The sequence below is a fragment of the Sciurus vulgaris genome (genome assembly GCF_902686455.1).
Source record: "Sciurus vulgaris genome assembly, chromosome: 15".
NCBI classification, from domain to species: Eukaryota; Metazoa; Chordata; class Mammalia; order Rodentia; family Sciuridae; genus Sciurus; species Sciurus vulgaris.
The window spans coordinates 10,321,290-10,345,292 of record NC_136476.1 but is presented as its reverse complement, the minus strand read 5'-3'; the positions used below and the strand labels follow the sequence as shown (position 1 = coordinate 10,345,292).

At 36.6% G+C, this 24,003-nt stretch overlaps 1 protein-coding gene and 1 pseudogene across 3 annotated transcripts in view; one reads left to right on the top strand and one right to left on the bottom strand.

Annotated features, from left to right (window-relative positions):
- Nucleotides 1-24,003, bottom strand: part of LOC306644819 (guanine nucleotide-binding protein G(q) subunit alpha) — a 273,199-nt gene that overhangs the window by 74,459 nt on the left and 174,737 nt on the right. The window lies entirely within an intron of this gene.
- LOC306644821 (peptide chain release factor 1-like, mitochondrial) lies at nucleotides 248-22,073 on the top strand (annotated as a pseudogene). The gene has a single exon. The product of its transcript is annotated as a peptide chain release factor 1-like, mitochondrial (transcript).

The following is a 24,003-nucleotide window of genomic DNA, read 5'->3' as shown; positions in this document are numbered from 1 at the left end:
AGAAAACACAAAAAACAGCAGCAGTTTTAATACCCTTTCTATTACTTCCCAAATGACCTTTGGTTTGCATATTACATTGTGCATGATTCAAGTAACAACTTCCTTCTGAGACTAATTTTCAAACCCTCCCTTACTGCTCTTGCTCACTAAATATGAACAAGTACTAACTTTGTGTCCTGAGATAGGACAATGACCACTCTGTTATAATCCTAAATTACATACCCCATAGGTTCTATTGAGAAATCTGATTCATAATAAAGTCATGCTTCACAGTTTTTGTTTTTCTTAGAGAAAACCCAGCCCTAAGTCTTCCCCTCTAGAGGAAACCTTAAGGCTACCTAAAGTTGATCAGAAAAACTACAAGAAATCAGAGTGTTCAGTGAACTGTAAGAAAATCATCTTACATATGCCACAATGTTTTCAGGCAAGTATGATAATCCTAAAACTGCTAATATTAAATTATTATCCCCTCTATATTTATAATTTATTATAATCAAACACATACCACACTCAGCCCCTGTTACATGTCTTAACAGAAACTCAGAATCATCAACTAACCAGGTGAGTTTTTATAGTTCATTTTTAGGATAGGGTATAAAACCACCAGAAAAATAGTTAATATTGATGATTAATTTGAAATAATAGTAACCATCTTCCCTCTACTTCTACACACACCAACCTTCAAAATATCTTATATCTGCCTTGTCTACATTATTGACTTAAGGACCCCAATCAACTTTAACAATAAAAAAGTTCATATTTTCATTATGCTACATTTAGCAGGAAAGAGGGATTTAAGATATTTTTCAATAAGATTGAAATAACATTTTATTTTTTAATAACAAAAATTGTTTATTCTCAAATTAGCCAGAATACATCACTAATAATCCCAATGAAATTAGGTTTTATTGAATGTAATATATATGCAAATTAGACATACATATAAATATGCAAATAAAATAAATATAATAACTAATTAACTTGAAAATTGGAGGCAGATGGCTGATAATTATTGAAAGAGTCCTGAGTTTGCACAGAAATACAAACTTTTAAACAAGGTTAGTGAATGGCTATCATGATTATATCATGGCTAAATTATTCTTTTCAGTCCTGTCTGGATCCCGACTTTTACCTTTCTTCTCTTCCTATAAGTAGGAGATGGGCCCCCTTTTAATACACTAATTTTGACTTAAGGTTTTAAGAAGTTCAACATACTTCAGACTTAAGAAGTCCCCTTTCTTATGAGTTCTGCTCTGACCATGACAATCAGATCTACCAATGGAGAAACCCTAGCTTCACTCTGTACACCCTGATCTTGGAAATAAATCCCTATACTTGCTTTCTGGAGTTAGTACCAGTCTAGCCGACTGTTATCTCACCAGCAATGTTAACAACCTGGAGTTCTAAATCCCACCCTTGGTGAGGCCTACCTCAACACAGTTCCTTCTAAGAGGCACCCTTTAAAAACAGGGCCACTCTTCCCCAGTGAATCTCCAGGCTGTGCTCTGTTTGGCTCAACAGTCACACCATTATATCAGACTGAACTTCCTGGTTCCCAAAGACTGTGCTGAACCATCTGCTCTGCCTGCAGAACTGGCCCTCCTCCAAGTGTATGGGGCTTCCTGCACTCTGTCCAACATCAGCAAGTGTGTCTAACATCAGGTTTCAACCCTCCCTTACTGCCCTTGCTCACTAAATATGAACAAGTACTAACTTTGTGTCCTGAGGTAGGACAATGACCACCCTGTTATAATCCTAAATTACATACCCCATAGGTTCTATTGAGAAATCTGAGAATATTGGGGGAGGCAGAAGGTGGGCACAAAAGCAGGGATATATGCCAGGTGTCTTCCTCTTGGTTATAATCTAAACTCACACAACCTAGAACACAGTAGGTAGCACTGGTGGGTACTGTTAATGCATGCTGATGACTGAATAATTTTTTGGCAGTTTACTACAATAATATTTAGACAAATTCCATTATGTACTAGGAGATGACTAAGACCCTTCTGGACTGGGTAAACATACATGGTGACATAGGTTAGGGTAGGCAGAATTTGCAAAATGAATTTGCTAATTCACTCCACTAGGTCAAGCAATGGCATTTGCAGAGTTCTGTTCCCGATTCTAGAGCAGATATTTTATGTGAAACAGTTTCAAGATACTGAACTGAAATCACAATTGTGATTAAATGTGCACTGGCCATGGATGACATGCCAGGCAATTAGGGCATTAATGCCTCCCCGAAGAGCAGTATGTGTATAATTGTGCCTGTGACTGGCAACCAAACAAAGCACAGGACTATGTGCTCCAGGAGCAGGAACAAAAGAGAATATTAACATTTCCATTCTTAATTCCAGTTGAGTCTGAGGGTATTTAAATAAAGACAATGTTGTAATTTCTCACAAAGATTCTACTTCTGAAAAAGGAAGCTATCTCCTATTTTGGACTCTCTCTGCTTGGTTTTACTTGTATTTAGAATGCCTTCCTCTTCCTTTCTGTACCTTCAGTAAAGAATTTTTGTCCAGGGGCTGAATCATATGTCATCTCTTATAGGAAGTTCCTTTTGGTTTTCTTTTTCTCAAAACAAACAAACAAACAAACAAAATATATATATGTGATTTTTGTGTCCTTTGAGGCACTGAACTTCTACGTTTTGCTCTATTAATAATTTTATGTCTTAACTTATCCTTCTTCTAGCCTATGCATTCATAGGAGGAACTGTGGTTGATGAGCTCTTAATTTCTTTTGGGCTTTGAACAGAGTGAGCATATAACAAATATTTTTCCAGCCTAATTGCATTTATAAAAGAATATGTAAATATGATGCCAAGTCCTACAAGTCAAAGTCAGTTTCTCAAGGCAATAGTCCATCCACTACCTACTCTTATAGAACTACAGAATTCTTAACAATGCTTAGTTCAGTAGCTGCAATGGAGGCACTTATGTGATGTTTGTTAGTATCTTCTCCCTAATGATAGTATAAGTCTCAAGACAGGTTCAACGATGCATTATCAGGGTCTAGCAAAGTGTCTGATACAGGGTGGATGATCGGGGTGGATGATAAGTATTTGTTAAATGAAAGAAGCAAGGAATGAAGAAGAGTGGATACTAAACTAGACTGGAAATTAGGACATCTAAATTCTAATTCTGGCTTTACCTATAATACAAGTTGTGATTCTTAGGAGAAACTACATTTTCATACAAATTTTCCCTATTTATAACATAAGACAACACCTAGAATCTCACCTAGCATAAACTGCATGACTATAAATATATAAAATAAACACACCCACCATGTATAACATGAAAGGGTAATGGTACTGTTCCTCTATGAGTATACAGTATAATTCAGCAAAATAAGAACTTACTATCTCAAACCATAGCTGAGAAGACAGGGCAGAACATAACCAACTTCATACAAGGGCAAGTTCAATGCAACATGGACTGAGGAAGTATCAGAGAGAAGATATGAGTTAACCAGCAGGTGAAGATGAAGATGCATGAGGCTTCCAAGGAGAAGGAATAACACAGACAAAACCTCTGTGGGCAAAATAAACATAGTACCTTCTTTTAACTGGGGGGTGGGGGCGGGTCTTCTTTGGAAAAATCATGATGATTCAATTCACACAAACCTCTACCATGTATGCTATATCATTTATTTGTCTAAGTGCTGGATCTATAACTCTCAAGTCAACTCCATCATCTAAGAAAGAATACTGCCCTTAACATACACTGATCACTGTTGTTGCCTTCACCCAGGTCAGAATTTCTAAGTCACTTTTAAAGTATAAGTTAAGAATTCTATCCTTGCTGTTTGGGAAAATGACATTCAAATATAATCAACTGTAATTTGCATTTATGTAAGAGCTTTCATCTGAGGTTCTCTAAGTTATTTAAAAGCATGATGGCATTTTATAAAACATACACAGAACTCAAAAATTGTTGTCATAAACATTCCCAAAGGAAGAGCAATCCTTGATTTTTTTGTAAAAAAAACATTCTGCACGTGGAAAGAATATTTCTTAGTATGTTAGAGTAGGAAGCTAAATTAGACCCTGTTAAAAATTTGCCCAAATGTCAAATGTGAAATAGTAGTAAAAATTACTACTAAATAATTACGTTAAATTAAAACAATTATTAATAAAATGGCTAACTTCCAAAAATGGTCACCTCCAATAATAATATAAATAATGAATCAATCAACAATTAACTAACCTTTCTACTTTGAGCATTGTGCATAGAAAAACAAAATGTGTTAATGAATCATATAAACAAAATGTAAACTATTAAATTTATTTCATTTTAAGTTATAGTAGAGCACACTGGGTGAAGATATTTAATGCTGAATACTAGCTTTCAGAACTCTTAGCAAGCTTGTGGTAAGCCTTAGAAGAATACTGTGGGAACTAAGTAGTTACTCTCAGGAATTCTGGCAGAATTCTAGGGAAAGACCGCATGGAAACCACAAAATGTGCCAATGTGGTAATGTCTTGTTTTTGTGACATGGTGGTCATAAAATTCAGGTAAATCTTAGATGTGTTTATATTTCCATGGTTGTTTCTGCAAAGGGAAGAAGGAACTGAGGTCCTACCACAGTAGGTCTTACCCTGCCCACTGAAGGCCAGGCTTTCAGATGAAATTTTAAAAATGGTCACTTTGGAAGGATTTTCAAAAACTCATTAACAGCTCAAGGCGGCTTTAGACTGGAATGTCACACCTATTCTGGTTCCTACACTCCAGAAGTAAAAACCAAATGGTAACTTCCACATTTGCTGAAGCTCTTAGATACAAATATTCAGTTCATTAGGTATGCTCTGTTTGAAGGGGAGCCCAACAAAAGATCTCTGAATCAGAAATGGTAGGGACAACTATGAGAGTCTATTTTAGTTCTAAACTGAGGCTCCCATATTTCTACATTTTTTCTTTATTGTTTATTTCCATTTGGCACTGAATTCTAAATAAAATGTGGGGGAAACAAAACAAAACAACAACAACAACAACCACCCAGCCTTGTTTTGTTTTCTTCTGCTCAAAGGAAGCACAGAGCAGAATGCTGAACCCTCAGACTGGCCTGCTTGCCTTATCCCACCTCCACCCAATTCTAGCTGAGAATGACTTTGCATAAGGTAGCCAATATCTCTACAAACCTCTGCTACCTGGTTACCTCACTCTCCCAATCTGTTAAATGGGTAATAACTGCCTCAACTTTAAGAGGGTTAAATTACAGAATGTATGTAAAATACAAAAAGGTGGAACCTAACATCTAAAGTTACTGGTTATTTAAAAGGCAAAAATGAAAGGAAAAATAGCACAGAAAATATAAACCATGGTACATATGTACAATCACTAGCTTCTGTGTCCTTGGGGCATGTCACTGAACTCTTAATTTGCTCTCAAATGTGAAATAACACTCTGGCGGCCCTCACCGGATATTGGGCCTGAATACTCAAATTTGTAAATAACCCTCAGCATCAAACTTCCTGCAAAAAAACCTGGACACAAATGGTCATTCATCAGACTGCTTTACCTTTTCTGACCCCATCACAGCCTGAACAGTTGGCCCTTTCTCAGGTATACCGTACACAGCGACAGTTGTTGCTGTATCTTTTTATGAGTATTACTACATAAATGACAGCAGCAAAGTCATACTGAGCTGCTGCTGTCTGGGTTCACGTTATAGACTGACTCACTCCATGGAAAAGCCTCTCTGCACTTATAATGCAACTCGTGGCTCAGCAAAATTACAAATTACTACATGACACAGCCTCCTGAAGCCCTCCTGAAGATTATGGGTCCCGTTTGGAATCCATTGGTGACAGGAATCCACTTATTCTTCTTTGCTAAGCTCCCACATCCCTTTTACACTTGGTATTAGACAAAGACAACTCAAGTCTTCTCATTGAGCAATTTAAAGAATCATAGTTGTAAATGAAGAAGAAAAGCTTGATATCCACCCGAGACCAAAACAGATTTTAATTGTATATTTCACTACATAATCATCACAATTTTATGCCAATTTTTTTGTAAAAAAGTGGAGTGCAACCATTATGTGAAGCTATTTTTTTAACTGAGTATTACTTAAAAATCATTTATTATTAAATTGTCTTTGATGCAAGATTAGGATGCATGGAATACTCATGAATATGCATTAAAACTGAACAGTCCAAATCAACACATATTATTTCTTCCTGACAGCTGAGCGAATATTTTTCCAGTCTGAAAAAAGGCTAATGCATTAGTTATTGATTTGTGCATTAGTGTCGAAATATTTTGCTTGAGAAAATTTATTACAGCATTGTGAAGTACGGACTTAGAAAATGTAATGTTCTATGTCTGAAGTGCTGCACTGCCATCATTGGTTTTGTTATCCAACCTGCTGTCCTCAGTGCCACTCACGTGAGACGTTTTCCCTGAGTACTGCAGTACCAAGTCTTGCAGCTGCAAGTCGACTTGAAAATACGCTTAGAATGCATGTGCGCTGAGGATTCTAGAATCAAGGCTGGTGATGCGCAAGGAAACAAATGTGCATCCATATGCCATTGGTGATTACATTGCTACTCTGTTTACATTTTAAATGGCATGATGAACAGAATTACACCATGCCACAATTACACAATGAACAGTTATAAACCAATTTTGAACTGAAAAACCAGGGTGTGATGATTTTGCAGTAAAATATGGTAACTCTGTCAAGCACCAGTCCTGCGTACCTGGTCGGCTGGCTGGGCTCAACTCTCCTGGACCTTAGGGTCCTCATGTAACAATTTATTATAGAGATGTTAGGAAAATTAAAAGAGATGTTAGTACAATGCCAAAACAAGTAAGTACTATAAAATCTTGTGTTATTTTTAAATTGGCATCAATAATTATTTATTTCAACAATAGTTACTTCTCGTGTCAAGCAATGCACTAGACATTGATAAATTTAATCTATGTTAAATAATATGTTCCAATAACAAAATATTAGTTAAGAAACTTTATTAAATCGCCAGATTTTAGAGTCTACTTGCATAATACTTTACAAATTGATTTATTAAGCCATTGTTACATTTGCTACTCAATTGTTAGATTTTCATTTTTAATCTCCATTACGCTATTTGCCAAGACAATCCGTGACTATAAGGTAGACTGTGTTGCACAAAAACTTTTGCTGGAGAGCTCAGTGGCAGAGCACTTGCCTAACACAGGTGAGGCCTTGTGTTCAATCTCCAGCATCATAAAAAAAAAAAAAAAGTGGAAATATTTTTCTCTTTTGGGTTTTGCTTTTCAATAGGCTATAATTACTTATTCCAACACAGAGCAGATTCCCTCCTGGGTAGAGGAAATATTCTTTTATTATTGAAAACATTGTTTTTCTTTTAAAAGAATTCAAATCTCTTTTCTGGCCCTATCACTAATTTTTCAAGTAAACATTCTTCTATTTAGTTCTGTGTTGTCATTCTCCTACTTCATGTTTGTCATCATATCATAATTATCAGAAGCAATGACATTGTAGGTCAGGTGCTGGACACGGTATGGCAAAACATACACCAAGCAGTTCCAAAGAGCATGGGATTGATGTGATTTACATGGTCCTGTTACCAAGAATCTTGCCCTCAGATCTGCAAAATCTTGCATCACCAGGGCACAGTGGTACACACCTGTAATCCCAGTGACTCCAGAGGCTGAAACAGGAGAACCACAAGTTTCAGGATAGTTTCAGAAATTTAGCTAGACCCTATCTCAAAAATAAAATAAATGAAATGAAATAGGGCTAGGGATGTAGCTCAGAGGTAAAGTAGTCCTGGATTTAATCTCCAGTACCTAAATAAATAAACACATAAATCTTACATTCTTTATGATTATGATGATAAATCATAGTATGGGTATGTGAGCATAAGCATCATAAATACTACCCCAAAATCAGTTTATTTTCAGAAAGTTTATATAAGGCCATAGTGTAATAAAGAAGAAACTGAGAAGAGAGACTCTTTTAAAGATTTGCAAATCATTAAGATCAGGGAATATTTGTATAGATGCCTTCAAAGAATATTTGTGGGACATTAGTTACTTGGGATTTTAATAGCTATCTATTTAACAAGTGGGTTCTAAAGTCAAAAAAGACAAATGTATAGAATGATGGTTGTAAGAAGTTAAACAGATGTCTGTACTGCAGAACTCAGAAGCCTCAAGAAGGCAATGGTGCTGGGAATCTGAGAGCTCAGGGTTGGCGTTCTCAAACTTGTTTGACCATGGAAGCTCTCTTCCCTGCAACTGGTTAACGGGACTGTTGTACTTGTGGATAACACTTTAAAAATGTGGATTAGGGACTGAGACCCTCAAAAACCAACAGGGGATTGATTTTATACAAACACAACAACTTCCTGGCTGATTTCTCCCCACTCTGGCATAGTACATAAGGCCTTGCTTTATGGATTTGTATCATCGTCATTTCTGAGATCACATATTATGTGTGGTTCATTTCCTGATATTACCGCTTAAGGGAGAGGGGGAAAAAAACAAACAAACAAACAAAAAACCCTAATCACTTTAGCCCTTCTTAATGTCTGTGCTCCTACAATCTTATTAACCAGAGGACTATGTTGCTGCTGGCTTGGGATTTTACTGTTTGATAAAAGAAAAAAATAAAATAAAAAACAGAAAAAGAAGTGTCACTGACTCAGTTTGGTAGAATTTCAGACAAAGCCCCCAAAATAAAATGAACAAAGTCCTTAATGAAGGGAGGCCCAGACACTGCTGAGCATTCCAAGGTCCAGCATAGGAGCACAATCTTTCTGGAACACCCTGTATAAAATGGGTACCTGGGGAAGAAAAGGAGCTTTCCAAACAACTTGCCCAAATGACCCTTTAATGTAGAGAAGAAGAAACTGTTCTATTAGTAAAACTATAAAACAAAACAACAGCAGTGATACCTCTTTGTCCTGAGAAAAAGAGCAGTGAAATATTCAGAATGTGAGTAGGAATGAAGGAAACCCACATCTCACCAGGGAAGTTTTCTAAATAAGTTTTAAATAAATGCTTTATTTAAAAATGAAAACCTGGGACAAATGCTAAAGTGGTGGGATGCTGGGACAACAGGTATCAAGTGTAAGTATCTGAATCTCAGGCACACTGGGACTGATTTTAGCCTACATATGGGGAAGATTTGGGCTCCCAACCAAGAGGGCTAGAAGTGAGGTCTCACATCACTTGGTCTACAGTAGTTTTTTAAGAAGTCAACATCTAAAATTCAGATATTCACATTAAGAACAACAAAACACAAAAACCCACAAAAAAACCCAAATACCTACTTCCTTTTAATAAATTGAAAGACTCACCACCACTACCCATATTCTAAGATGACAAGAGCTCTAATAAGATCAGCTATCAATTGCCTCTTACATTGCCAAGAATCAAGAGGAATCTGCTATAGAAGGGAAGCATATTCTATATCCTATAATGCAAAAACTATGTTGGATCAAGGAACACCTTCAAATTACCTACCTGACCCTGAAAAAAATCTGAGCTTACCTCTGACCAAACCCCCAACTCCCAGGGCTGGTATATAATTCTAGTATGAAAAGGAGGCTTGTGTGCTCTGCACAAGAACTGAGAATTTCCCGAAACTGACTCATACAAATAGGCATTTTCTTAGCTTCTTGGTTAAGATTCATTAAAACCTTCCAATGTTTTAACCTCCTGGCCCTTTAATTTATGCACTAGAAGCTCTTGTGTTCTAAGTTCCAGTGCACACAGATCTAACCAAGAGAAACGTGGAATGCATTAGCTTACCAAAGAGTACCACATGGTTTGGGTTGTTAGGTGTGTCACATACACTGTGGATCAGGGCCTGTGGCTTTGGAGACAGATGCACGAAATGAGACCATTTGTATAATTTGGGACTCCTGTTAAGCCTAGATTTCCTTACCCCAAAGTGAAGTTCTGATAACTACTTCACAGTACTATTGTAAAGATTAATTGTAATAATATACGTAAAACAGAAGAGTAACAAGCACATCCTAATGGGTCAGAAAACAGGTAATCCTTAGTTTGTACCACAGGTATAACCCAGGGGGAATGATGGTGGAATAGCCTTGCAAAATATCCTCTCCTAACCCTTTTTTTTTGGTATTCAGTGAAAATTGGGGATCTGTTCAAAAATTATAATTTCCAGGATTCTTACCAATATGTTGTGGCACTATCAGTTTTGTACCTCAAGGAAATGCTATTTTAAATTCTTAAATTATGTGTTACATAGAAAAAAATTATAATTATCACTGGTGATTATTTTATAATTAGAATTGTTTTTCAACTAGAAGCATGTTGACTTTAAGTGATACAAAAAGGTTGGTTTTTTTCCTCTACAGGAAAGCCTGAATCCCCTTAGATTGCAATCCTCTTAAAACACACAAAGACCATAATCTAATCAAAACCTTGTCTAAGACACCCAGATAGATGTGCCTGAGGTTTTACCAGATAGTATCTATCCACGGGTTCTCCCCACCTTGAATTCTTTATTTTTAAACTCTTCATACATCCTCACCTGAGGTTCAGTCTTTTGTGTCAAAAACTTCATTGTTTAGCATGCATCTTACCATTTGCTCTTTTAGTTTGCTTCCCCTTGAATTCTAAAGAGTTTCCCATGAAAAGCTAAAGTGATTGGTGAAGGAGCACTGGTCACGAAATACCACAAACCAAATCAATCTTTATATAACCCAAAAGGACACACCAACTTACACTGCTTTCTCGGGAAGATGAAAATGCATATTGCCTCTTTTTTGTGTTCCTGGTTATATAGATATTTTTAAGTTTTTGTGTGATTTCTAAATTTAGCCCCAACTTCCCTTTCACTATGTCATCTGAGCTACTCTCCATTTCTGATAACATTCTGGTCTTTACTTCAAGGAAGCTATATAGAAACTGCCCGTCAGAAGGAAATTAACCTTCCTAACCTCTTTCATGCTTGCAAGCAAGGGGTGCCCCGCACAGTACAAGAGAACATGTCTTTCCCTTCTCCAGTTTCTATGGGCACTATCTACATACATTTTACGTGTTTTAAAATCTCCTTTACCTGCCTGCAGGAAATAAACCTTCCTACAGCATCAATACCTGTTATTAAACCAGACTTCTGCTAGAAAAATATGAGTTAAAGGAAGATACTGATCTCTTTCAACCTAAGGCAGAAGACTGGGGTGAAAGAAAACAAAAAGAAGAGGCAGTGAAGAGACTGCTGGTGAACTGGTATGAGATTAAAATCAACGGCATACATACAGACAGAAACTTCTGAATCATCTACCTGTATTAGTTACCATTCTATGAAAATACTGTTCTTTAATTTTCTATTCATGGATATCAGATTTAAGAAGAATGAATTAGAGATTTATAGAGATTTAAACTTTTTTTGGGTATAAAGGCAGAACTTCAAGCAATATATTCAAAACTTCAAGTAGAAACAATCGGTGTGTAGATAGTAAAGACAGCACGGAATTTTCATATTTATGAAGCCAAAATAGCAGTAGAATCTAATTAAAAAATGAACCTATATAAATCTGGGGAAGAAGGATGTGTGGTGGGTCTCATCCTTCCCAGAATCCTATCCATCCTCCTATTTGAGTCTTTCTCAGTTATTCTTATCTTCTCATACTGTTGATGGTCTTCATGACATTCACCAGGCACCAAGCTACATATTGCCTGCTACTGCTATTTACCTGTTCTATGTTGGTATGTACAGAATTTCCAACAATGCTATATGTTACTTTAGGCCAGGAATTATCTAATATTCCTTATATTCTAGCAGAATGTTAGTGATAGACCAGTAAGTACTTGTAAAACAGAACAGTTACCTTCCTTTCTGATATAATTGTCCAGAAATGTAATTTAAGAAGGACTAAAGGGAACACTGGAGAGAAGATTCAATGACCAGTTCTAGAGAGAGGAAGAAACCCTGTCCAGGAAATTGGGAGAACAATTGGGTCTCTGGTGTGATGTGAGTCTAGCTCCAGAACTTTTATCTGCTAAGGATTGACTTATGTAACTGGGTCATTGGATTTGATAATGTTAGAGATGCCTTGCTCTAATGATTACACATTCAAACGAACTGGAGTGATATTAAAATATTTAACCAGTGATATGTCACAGACACCAAAGAAACTCCTCATGTCAACCTTTGAGGGCTGGATGTCCTGAGATGACTCTGGGAACTTGGGGCAGAAGCTATAATGGCACTGTTTATATTTTAACCCTGGAAAGGCTGGCGGGGGGGTTGGCTTATTCTCTAGCATGAGTGGGGCCCTGAATTTGTTTCTTAGCACTAAATAAATAAGCAGACAAACACTGGTATTGTGTTATCAATGGGTATAAGTTGAATACTAACCCATTCCGTAAGTAATAACCCATAGCCATAAAGTGTTACTTTTATTCAAAGTCATTCTTATATGAAGGTCACAGTTGCTTATAGAGCACAAAATAAAAAGAAAATATATCTGAAGGGTCTCCCAGCCTCAGGCTAGCAATGTGGGGTCAGCTTCTGTGGGGTCCTGCTCATGGTCTGTGGGCTGGCTGGGCTGTTGGATTAAGCAGCAATAGTCTGCCACTGGAGGAGCTGTTCACACATAGAAGGCCCTAGGAACCTTCCTGGAGCACCAGACAGGATCAGAAGCCCAGGTAACATTCAGGGGGCTCAAGCTGATGGCGGTAACCAAACTCCTGAGCAAGAAGGAGCACGGGCTGTAGGAGGCAGAGCACTTGCTGCACGATGTGAATGAAGATATCAGGAAACTTGCCAAGAATGAAATAACCTTGTGTCAAAAAGAAATAACTCACCTGAAGCATTGGATTATCTTACTTTTGGTTCCCTCAGAAAAACTGATGAAAATTATTTGATCCTGGAGGTAACTGCAGGAGCTGGGGGTCATGAGGCAATGTTGTTTACTTCAGAGATATTTGTTTGTGCCAACAATATGTTGCATATAAAAGATGGCATATTGAAACCCTGAAATACTTTCTAAGGGAAATAGGGGCTCAGACATGCATCTGCAGCACTGGTAGTTCAGAAGTCAATAAATACATGAAATTTGAAGAAGGAGTACAGAGAGGTTTAAAGACAGAGAAGCAAGGCTGCATCCAACTAGCACAATGATGGTAGCAATATTACCCCAGCCCACTGAGATCAATCTGGTGATTAATACTAAAGATTTGAGAATTGATACTAAGTGAGCCAAAGGAGCTAGGGGTCAGCAAGTAAATACCACAGTGCTGTCCAGATCATTCATCTTCCTACATGTGTTGTTTCTGAATGTCAACAAGAGAAATCTCGACTAAACGACTATGGCTATGAAAAAGTTACATGCAGAGCTGTACAGTATGCATCTATAGGAAGAAACAAGTAAAAGATACAATGCTAGGAAGATTCAGGCTGGAACTAAAGGAAGATCAGAGAAAATGAGAACATACAATTTTCTACAGAACTAGGTCACACACACATCACAGAATAAACAAATCACTGCACGGACTTGAAATATTTATGCAAGGAGATTATCTACTGGATGAATTTACATAGTCACTGAAGGACCATTCTTTACTAGAAATTATTTCCAAAAAGTTTAGGTTGGTTTGTTATTAAAGTGTTTTATCAGTTTAGGAAAATTCTATAGCACATCAATTGTGCACACTCACCAGTATTCTCTTTAAAAAGTTATTACAATTGGAAATAATATGCATATTCTTAATGCAAAATTAACACAGATGTCCCTTAATGCATTAGTAAAACATAATCATGACTGCCGTTGTAAATCTTGCACTTTTCTGTATAAGAAGTACATGAAGTCACTTGTTTTATGTAAAATACTTAAAATTAAATATGTAAAATATTTTTAAAAATAAAAATAAAAAGGAAGTAGAAATTTCCACCCATGCTATCAGTCATGTATATTTTTGATTTGTCTCCTTCCCATTCTTGTAATTCACCATTTTTTGAGGTAGCCATTCTGTAATTGGTGGCTTCCCCACAATAACATGAGCTCACCTTGCAACCAGAAGCACAAAGTATGCAACCATCCCCTGCTTTGCTTAATAAACATGAAAGTCAAGAACACATCTAACAACTATCTTGGTTTTACAAATTAACAAAGTGTTATTTTTATTCACAATAAAATTCCCTGTCATACAGCAGCAACAACTGGAGCTTGAGGCTCTTCTCAACATAACTGCAGTTCTGTTCACCAGCAATCTTGAGAACCCAAAAGAAATGAACAGAAAATAGCAGAGAGGGGTGGTGTAGCCTCTGAGCTCAAAGTGGTGAAATCCACCCACCAGTGGATCTGGAAGCTTGTAAGAAATCTCTAGTCCTCACTGCATATCCAACGAGAATCTCCAGGTTAACAAGATCCTCAGATGGTAAGTGTGGACATCAAACTTTGAGAAGTGCTAATAATTATTTCTCAAACTTGAACATTAGCATCACCTGGAGAGCATTTAAAAAAGAAAAAAAAAAGAAAAAAAAAAAAAGGTTCTAGGTACCACTCTTGGAGGTTCTGATCAATCAGTTTGGGAAGTGGCCAAGGTATTTTAATACTCCCCAGGTGGTCTACACTGAGACCTTGGTCTTTGAAGTAGGGAACCCATAACCATCCATGGGATGCAGGAAGAACCCATCAAAATCTGTGTGTTTAACTTGCAAATGAGAGAGAGAACAAATTTTGTTCTATTTAATGTGTGGAATAACAATGGCACCCTCATCTGTTTAACAGCCACAGTGGTATCTGAGTTCCAAGGGAAAGACAGGAGGTTCCTAAGGTGTCCTTGTGGCCAAATATCTCCACTAATGTTTCCTCAGTCAGGTAATTTACAGATTCTATTATCTAACTTAGTAGAATCTTGACAACAGTTTAGAATAAGGGGAACAATCATGAAAATATTTCAAGCTGAGAGGTTTCTTATCTGATGCAAACCACTCGCAAGAACTGAATAATTTAAAGATAAATACACATTTTTCTTTTATAAAATGGCATGCTTTACAAATATGCTGATGTGTGTGTGTGTGTGTGTGTGTGTGTGTGTGTGTGTGTGTAGAAAGGAAGTTAAACAAGCAAACTATGTGACAGAGATTTTTGTAAAAATAAACAATCTATCCCTTCAAGGCCAAACTTGTGCTGTGAAAAGAGCATTTTGAAAATGGATACTTGGAAATGTTTCCATCCTGATGTGATTTTGCTATCAAAGCTATTGAAAGCTACTGGGGGAAAAAATCTAAGTGTAAGCTAAAGTCTTACAACATAAATCTTTTAGGAAAAAGTTTCAGTGGGGATTTTAACCCATTAGATAAACATGAAAAATGTAACAGTTTTTAATTAGTTGAATTAACAGCTAACTGACATCAGCCAAGATGGAAATATACTAGCAAAGTTTCAATTAAAAACCTGTGAATTGGTGACAGAACTGAAAATAAGTATCACGATTTAGTAAGTATAGCCAATGATGTGGTTACTTCCTACATGTTCCTTTACAGCTAAATATTTTGTGTAACGTTCTTTTATTTAGGTTAAAAATAAGTACTAACTTAAACTGACCTAAGAATCACTGGATTGCTGTCACAAAGAATACCATTTTTTTAAAACAGTAAAATATTTTATATCACAAAGGACTCAATTTTATCAAACAGAAGTTTTTTAAAAGTCAAAATAATTTTATGGATGGGTGCATGATTTAAAAAAAAAAAAAGAAAAGAAAAAAAAAAGCTTGGACCATACATTCTACCTTGGGGACTATTTGGAGTAGTATGCCACCCCAAATCAGAAACTGATACAGAGAGGAGAGAATGTTTGCACTGCTTATGTCTGATTACCAACAGGGCTAACAGCATACAAAGGAGAAGTGAAGAAAAAATGGAAATTCTGTCCTGGAGAGAACTATGAAGAATCTTTGTTGAAACTCTAATGAGGATTTGTTTGGAGATAAAGCATAAAGGTTTGATAAAGCATGACTTGCTCTAGTAATCAAGTATACATTTCACCAACTGAGAGAACCTGGGGAAAGATTATGCTTCACATTTTCATTCTCCTCAGGCCTCTCTAACAGTATGATTTTTATATGGCAGTGCTCAACAGACACTGCTAAAAGGCACTATTTTCACATCTGTAATCCCAGCAACTCAGCAGGCTGAGGCAGGAGTATCTCAAGTTTGAGGCTAGCCTCAGCAACGTAGGAAGACCCTGTCTCAAAGTAAAAAAATAAACAGAGCTAGGAATGCAGCTCAGTGGTGAAGTGCCCCAAGGTTCAATCCTAGTACCGCAAGATGGGGTGGGGTGAAGAAGGAGAGAGCAAGAGAGAGGGAGAGGTGGGGAGAAACAGTCAATATATTTAGTACAAAACCTGTACAATATCAGCAATATTATAGCAGAATCTACCTCCACTAATGTAACATTAAAAAATCACCACTCATATTACTGATGTTTTCTGATACATCAACGATGCCAGCCATCAGGAAGTGGAACAATTATTAATTGGTATTACAGTATTATAAAAAGCTTCAGTTAAATATAGCACAATGGAAAACTACTAGACAGTGTTCTGAGCACCAGAAGACACCCACATGCACTGTGTTAAGAGTTCTGTGTTTCATACTCTATGTATTAATATTTGGCTTTGTTGCTGATTTACACTAAACATCTTAATACTGTGCCTATGGGAAAAGAATGTGATATAACAGAAACTGGTATACATAGATTACAGCCTATCTGATCCCAGAAACACTGTTCCTGCTTTTGTGAAACCTTACCCTGAAAAGCAAATCTTAAGGAAATGGATGAGCTACTGGCAATAAGTATTCATGAACATTTTTATGTATTCATACAACTTCTCTTCAGTTTTCTAAGAGTGTCAGGGTCTCGTGTGACCTAAACTAGTTGTGTGTAATTGCCCTCGCCAGCTCATCTCTCAGAATGGATTAAGTAGCAGAAGAATCCTCCACTGGCTCAATATCACGTGTCCCCCTCACCTGAGGTGCCTCTGCTCTGGGTTAACTGTACAAATATAGCACATGTAGGTCAAAGACATTCTTTTGCAGAAACTTAAACTCACACCCCAAGCAATCTTTGGAGTACTCTATTTTTCTTTTCCTTTCTATTCTTTTCTTTCTCCTCTAATGTTTCTCTATTCTCAACATGGGGCACAACAACCTGAATTAAAATTCAGACAAAAATTAAATCTCATGATTCTCAATATTCTCCATGCTGTATCCCTCACATACAACTGTTCTACTCATTTTATTGAGAGTGTCTTTTGCTGCCTGCTTGCTGATTTGTAACAGGGAGGAATTGAAAAATGAACCAAGTAAATCCAGACTGTTTTGCCTACTAGTATATTTTAATGTTCCTTAAATCAGATGTCCAGGCATAAAGCTCTTGATTCAGTAATTCATAAAGTGATGTGATTGAAAGTTATGATACAGACTGAATATCTGGCTCTGCAGAGCTGTGCATACCACGCTAAGGTACTATACAACTGGCAAGAAAAAACTGACATGGCACACCAGGAAGGGGATTCAGGCAGGAGATGCCTGCAGCCAAAGTATATGGCAGCATAGTACTCTGTCTGGGTTAAGTGAGAAAACACAGCATCTATAAAGTTAACTTTAAATGTATATTCAGAAAAGGACCAAAGAAGCCCCTGAAACATGATTTTGAGAGTACTCAAGCCTAGGATAACAGGTAGGTAATCATTTTCTTCATGTTGACAGTGTATTTCCCAGACTTATTAACTATTTTTCCTCTAATATTAATCCCCCTATCATCTATGGTATATTATGTGTGAAATACTTTATTCCATTTAACATCTTCTAAGTACCTATATCGGTCATAGTGCTATATGATTGGCACATTAAAAGGTACCAAGAAGCAAATAGTTAGAAAGATGTTTATGAAAAGAAATAGACAGAAGGAACTGGAGAAGAACATGTCAAAGAAAGGTTCAATTAAATAGTGTCCCCAAAACACATATGCTGGGGATATATGTAAATCTTCCTGGTAGCTATTCATGTGTTCATTTCAAAACTTATATCCCAGATGCCTCAGAGAAGGAAAGGAGGGGAGTGAGATCACCTTCTATAGTTGTCAGGTTATTCACTGCACATGGCCCTCAGTCTAGGGGAGCAGGGACTGAAATCCTGGCTGCTGGCCAGGCATGCACAGGCTGGGTCCACTCATGGCTTGGCCTTTTCTATTGGACATGAAGGCACTGCCCAGACAAAGTACAGGCCTGCAGGAATGGGGCCAACTAAACCAGCTCATAGAGACTTCTCTGACTCCAAGATGCATTTCCAGCATGTGCTACACAAAAGAACAGCTAATTATATATTGCCTGGTGCTATTCTTATTTTATTTCATTTTTTAAATTAGTATTTCTTAGCTAACTTTCTCTGAAGGTGAGTACCCTCTCTCCCTTAGGCAGTTCAATGCTCAGTGGAAAATCCTTTAGTTGGGTTGAATGCCTATGTTTCAGGGACCTATCTGGCTCAGAAGTACAAAGTAAGCAACTGGTGGATTGATATCCAGTCACTCAAGGGGGTGTTTGGGAAAAGGTCTTGCTTTCCAGGGTTTTGTGCTTCATACCTCTGCCTGTGGCCATGTATAGAGGTGAAACTGAAACTGTTCTTGAAAAGATAAATGTATGATATTCTAGGCTTGGTGTCCACTTTCTTGAATGCTATGCTGAAGACAAATTAGGAACAGAGAGGTTTCCTGTAACATCCTGCATTAACAATGGCCTTGGAGACCAAGAAAGCAAGCAAGCTCCACTTCCTCTTTCTGCACTGAGTCTGGACATTCATACACTTCTTTTCAATCCAGCATTTGACTGCTAAGCCGGTAAAGTGCTCAATAAGGCAAACTTCAAATGCCTCATGTAAATCCCTGCATTGTCGTGCTTTCTTTTGTAGAAAGAGTTTCTACACAGGAAAAGCTGATCCAATAGCTAAAGTATGAGAGACTTGGCTGTTCTAGAAAAAAATATTTTCTTCCAACATCTAGGCAAAGACAGTTTCCAAAATTCCTACAGTATGAAAAAATTAAAACCACATGGAAAACGGGGTTAGGATTTTTGATCATAGAGAAAAAAATCATTTTAAAATATGTAATACTATACTTATAACATGGATATTGGGTATCAATAAATATGATCAGTTTTTGAAGTTGCATGTTAAAATTTATCATTGTGTTAAAATAGAAAATAAGTAAAAACAGTGGTACAATAATGACTTGGTGTCACACAACAACTACACATTTGTACCTGCTGAAATAGAGCAGTTTGAAATTTTTGTCTTAGCCCTTAAAGCTCCTCAGTTCTAACATTTGCACTTCCTTACTTGGTTCTCCTGTGGTTTGAAACCATTTTCAAGAAACACTGGCTACTGAGAGATTACGATAAGAACTTTAAATGAAAGTGGTGCATTGCTTTCTTTATTCATTTGTTTAGGTTTATAATTCCCAGTAGGTAAGATTTTATATCTTTACATAAACTTCAACTGAGATTTGACTGCTTAGATGCTTTTTGTTTGGTAAAGAATTTTTAAAATTGGGGACTCTTCTTTCAAATTCACCATGACTCCATCTATTTTTTTTTTTAAACAGAACACTGCCGAGATCTATTGATATAATTAGTCAGATTTAATGCACCATGTTCTGCAACCCTAGTTGATTTTAAAAACAACTGTAAATTTTACTATGAGGACAAAGCCTGGGCTACAGTTACTTAAAACATCCCAAGGCAGTAAAATTTCTGGTATAGATGCTGGCAGGAGCAAAGAGATGTCTGCAGGTACTGGAAAGGTAGTAGCTTTCAACATTTTGACATGATTAAGATTTTTTCCCTGTGTACCTGGTTGTAAGGAGAGTCCTCAGAATAGACAAACACCATACCCACATTCAATCTACCTTTTGCTGTTGTTATAAAACTCTGATAAGGGAGTAGCCACAGTGAAGATCTACTTTGAACCAAATGAGGGTTTTTTGTTTTTTTTTTTTTAGGTTTTTTGTTTTGTTTTGTTTTTGTTTTTTGGGGGTGCTGGTGATAGAACCCAGGGCCTCATGCCTGCCAGGGAAAGCCCTTCACCACTGAGCCACATCCCCAGGCCTGAACTGATTTGAGTTTTAAGGTAACTGCACAGGCAAGTTTTGTCTTCATACTGGTTGTTTGAGTTTTCAGATTCAGATTAGCAAGATAACATTACAGAGTGATATGGTTCCCGTTTCAGTTCAGTAACAATTAAACTTCTACCAAAAATAAATCCAAATATCAACTACATATTTACATAGTCACAAGTAACTCTTCAGACTAGAAATGGCTAGGAAGGAAAATAAATTGAATACTTTAAATCTGAAGATTTAAAATCCTAGGATAGGAATATAATCTTATAGTGCCACTTTGAATCAAAGTAGATAAAAATATTATAAAGATATACCCTCCACCCATACTACATATTAAGAACAAAAAACAGTTATCTCTGATTAAGGATGGACTATGTGCCAGGCAGACATATTTATAATCACTTGATATAGAAAACCATTTTATGTTTACAATAAAAATATAAGGCAGGTACTATTATTAGCCCCCTTTAAGCTCAGAAAACTGAGGGTAGAGAAAGGACTGTTAAATAACTTGTTGAAGGTCAATCAGCTTACAAACAGTAGAGCCAAGATTCAATCCAGAAAGCCTGGCTCCAGAGCACCTGATAAACTAATCATGGAGACAAATTTATGGAGCAAAATTATTTATGTATGTTGTTTTGGTTTGGTTTGGTTTTGGTGCTAGGGATTTAACCCAGGATCTTGAGCATGCTAAGCATGCCTTCTATCACTGAACTACATCCCCAGCCCTATGTATGTATTTTTGATGAAGAAGCTGAAGGTGTTAATTCCAGGTTCTTGGCATAGTGAGAATATTTCCATAAGTGACTGCAAAATAGGCCTCCTAGTACGACAATTTTAAGGTATTACAAAAAGAAAATGAAATGAAAGGAAAAAAAATAAATCTGAGATCTGAACACCTACTATTATAAACTTATAGCCAAAATAATCAGTATATTTGGAGAACTATGGTTGAAGATATGAAATGAACAAAAGCTATCAGGTATGGTAAATTATACCTGCAAATCTTTCCCTGCATTTTCTCTCTAAAAACCTTTATTTCTTAATCCCCATGATAGATGAAGATTTCTTACTAGTGGACTTTTATGTAGATTCTTTAGAGTCAGGAAAACATCAGTGTTCAGACAATAAAATTCTGTATGAAACAATGTTTCATTTCTTCTTATAAATTATACACCAAACCTCAAGATAGCAAAAGCAAGGCAGGTTATGGGGATAGAAATATTATTGGCTTGTCTACTAACTATCAATGCCAGAAGACATTGGATCAGTGTACAAAGTCAGGAGGGAACTCACCATAGATTCTCAATAGGCAGGAGAGTATCCTCCATGCTCAAAACAAAAACAAAATTACAAGATGTGTAATTAACTTCAAATTCAGAAAAGAACTACTAGTACATACTCTATTAAATACAGAAGTATGTATTGAAATATAATCTACCATATTTAGTTTATATAAGATATTACTTCCAAACTATTTAAACTACTTGTTAATCCTATATCTGTAAAATTAAATTACAGAAATCATGTTTACAGAATCCACTGTTAATACTTATCTTGATGATGTAAAAATAGTAAAAGCTTTCTTGAGCAAAAAGGAAAGGAATAAAGGAAGAGGCATTACACTACTTTAATAGATACTTCAAAAGCTTCCAAACACTATGGTATTGGCATGAAGATACACACAATGAAACAGGAGAGAGGGCCAAGAAGTTAATCCATGCACCTGTGGTCAAGTGATTCTCAACAAAAGTGCTAAGAACATGCACTGAGGAAAGTTCAGTTTCTTCAGTAGTGGTTCTGAGAAAATTAGATAGTACATATAGAAAAAATGAAACTAGACCCCACCTCTCACCACTTACAAAAATCAACCCAAAATAAATTGAATAGTTAAAACAAAATCAAAACTACCAGAAGAAAACACAAGGGAAACACTTTAGGACACTGAAATGGGCAAATGCTAAAACAGACAAATGCAATTACATCAAACTAAAAGGTTTCTATTGTAGCAAAAAGAAACAATCAACGGAGTGAAGAGACAACCTGAAGAATAGGAGGATATATTGATATATTTGCCAACTATACGAGCGACAAGGGGTTGATAATCCAGTATACATAAGGCAATTCATAAATCCAAAAGCAAAAAAAAAAAAAAATTAAAAAATGAGCAATACAAATATACATATATAAAAATGCTCAACATCAATAATTATCAGGGAAATGCAAATCAAAAATCACATGGCGATATTGCTTCACCCCAGTAAAAATGGCTAACCCGAAAAGACTAAAGATATGTGCTGACAAAGATGTGAAGAAAAGGGAACTCTTGTATACTGCTGGTGCAAATATAACTTAAAACAGGCATTATGGAAAACAGCATTGAGGTTGCGCAAAAAAATTGAAAATAGAACTACCAGGTGATCCAGCTACTGGGTATATATCAAAAAAAGGAAAAAGAAAAGAAAATATAAATCAATATGTAGATGAGACATCTGCACTCCCATGTTCTCTGCAGCACTATTCCCAATAGCCAACAAATGTGAGCAAGCAGGTGAATCAACTGATGAATGGCTGAAGAAAACACGGTACATGTGCACAATGAACTAATCATTAGCCAAACAAAAAGAATGAAATCCTGTCATTTACAGCAACGTGCAAAGAACTGGAGATCATTGTGTTAAGTGAAATAAGTCAGGTACAGAAACACAAGTGCCACATGATCTCGCTCATATGTGGAATCTAAAAAAGTTGAATTCACAGAAGTTGAGAGTAGAAATGGTAGATACTGGAGGCCAGAGAGAGGAAGGGAGGAAGGGAAGGGGAAAGTTTAGTCTATGGGCACTAAGTTACACTTACAACAGAGAAGTCCTGTTGCGTGACTGCACAGCAAGCAGGGGGACAACTGACAATAATGTACTGTATGTTTCAAAAGGCTAGAAGTAAAGATTTTTTAAATTTCACCATAAATAAATGGTAAATTTACTTAACCTAATTTGAACATTATACAATATATACATGTATAAAAGCATCTCATGTTACCCCATTGGCATGTGTACAATTTTTGTGCAACAGTTAAAACAATTTTTGTGCAACAGTTAAAAGTAAATTTTAAAAAACAGTGATTATACTCATTGGACTGTTGGGTGACTTTTACTTTTTAAATTGATAATTCACCAGCATTTTCTGGTTTATCCATAAGGAACTATATTACTCATGCAATTTAAAATAAATGTACAAGTTGAAAATACAGCCCCCCAAATTTTCACTGGGGCATAGCTAACACTTCAAATGGAAATTCTGAACAGATGATTTCTAGATAGTACTTGTGACTCTGAAGGGAAACAAAAGCTCTATAAAAGAAAGCTTCAGTCTCCAAGAGCTGACTCCATCAGTCGTGTGAACTAAGCCAGGTGTAGTAATATCCACCTATATCCCAGGACTCAGGGATCCCTTGAGAATCATATTTCTAGAGCAGCCTGGGCAACATAGCCAGATGCCATCTAAGAGAGTGGGAGTGGGGAAGGAAGGTGTCAGGGAGATGGAAGGGTAGGAAAGAGAAGGGGTGGGGGAGAGGAGGGGAAAGGAAGAGAGACAAAGGCAGGTGTGTATACTGAAATTACACAGTGGCCCATTAATAATAGGCGCCTTCTGAACCATGTGTTATCCAAAACTAGAGATCAGACAAGGACCTGTAACACCTCATCAAGAGTCTTTATTATTACAGTAAAAGGGGGGCAGTCATCCCAAAATATCTTATTTCAAACAATCCCTCATCAGCTTGTTTGGGACTAAGATAAAGAAGGGTTGATATGTTGGCTTCTTTTCACCATAATAAAATACCTGAGATACTCAATTTTTAAAGAGAGAAATGTTTATTTTGGCTC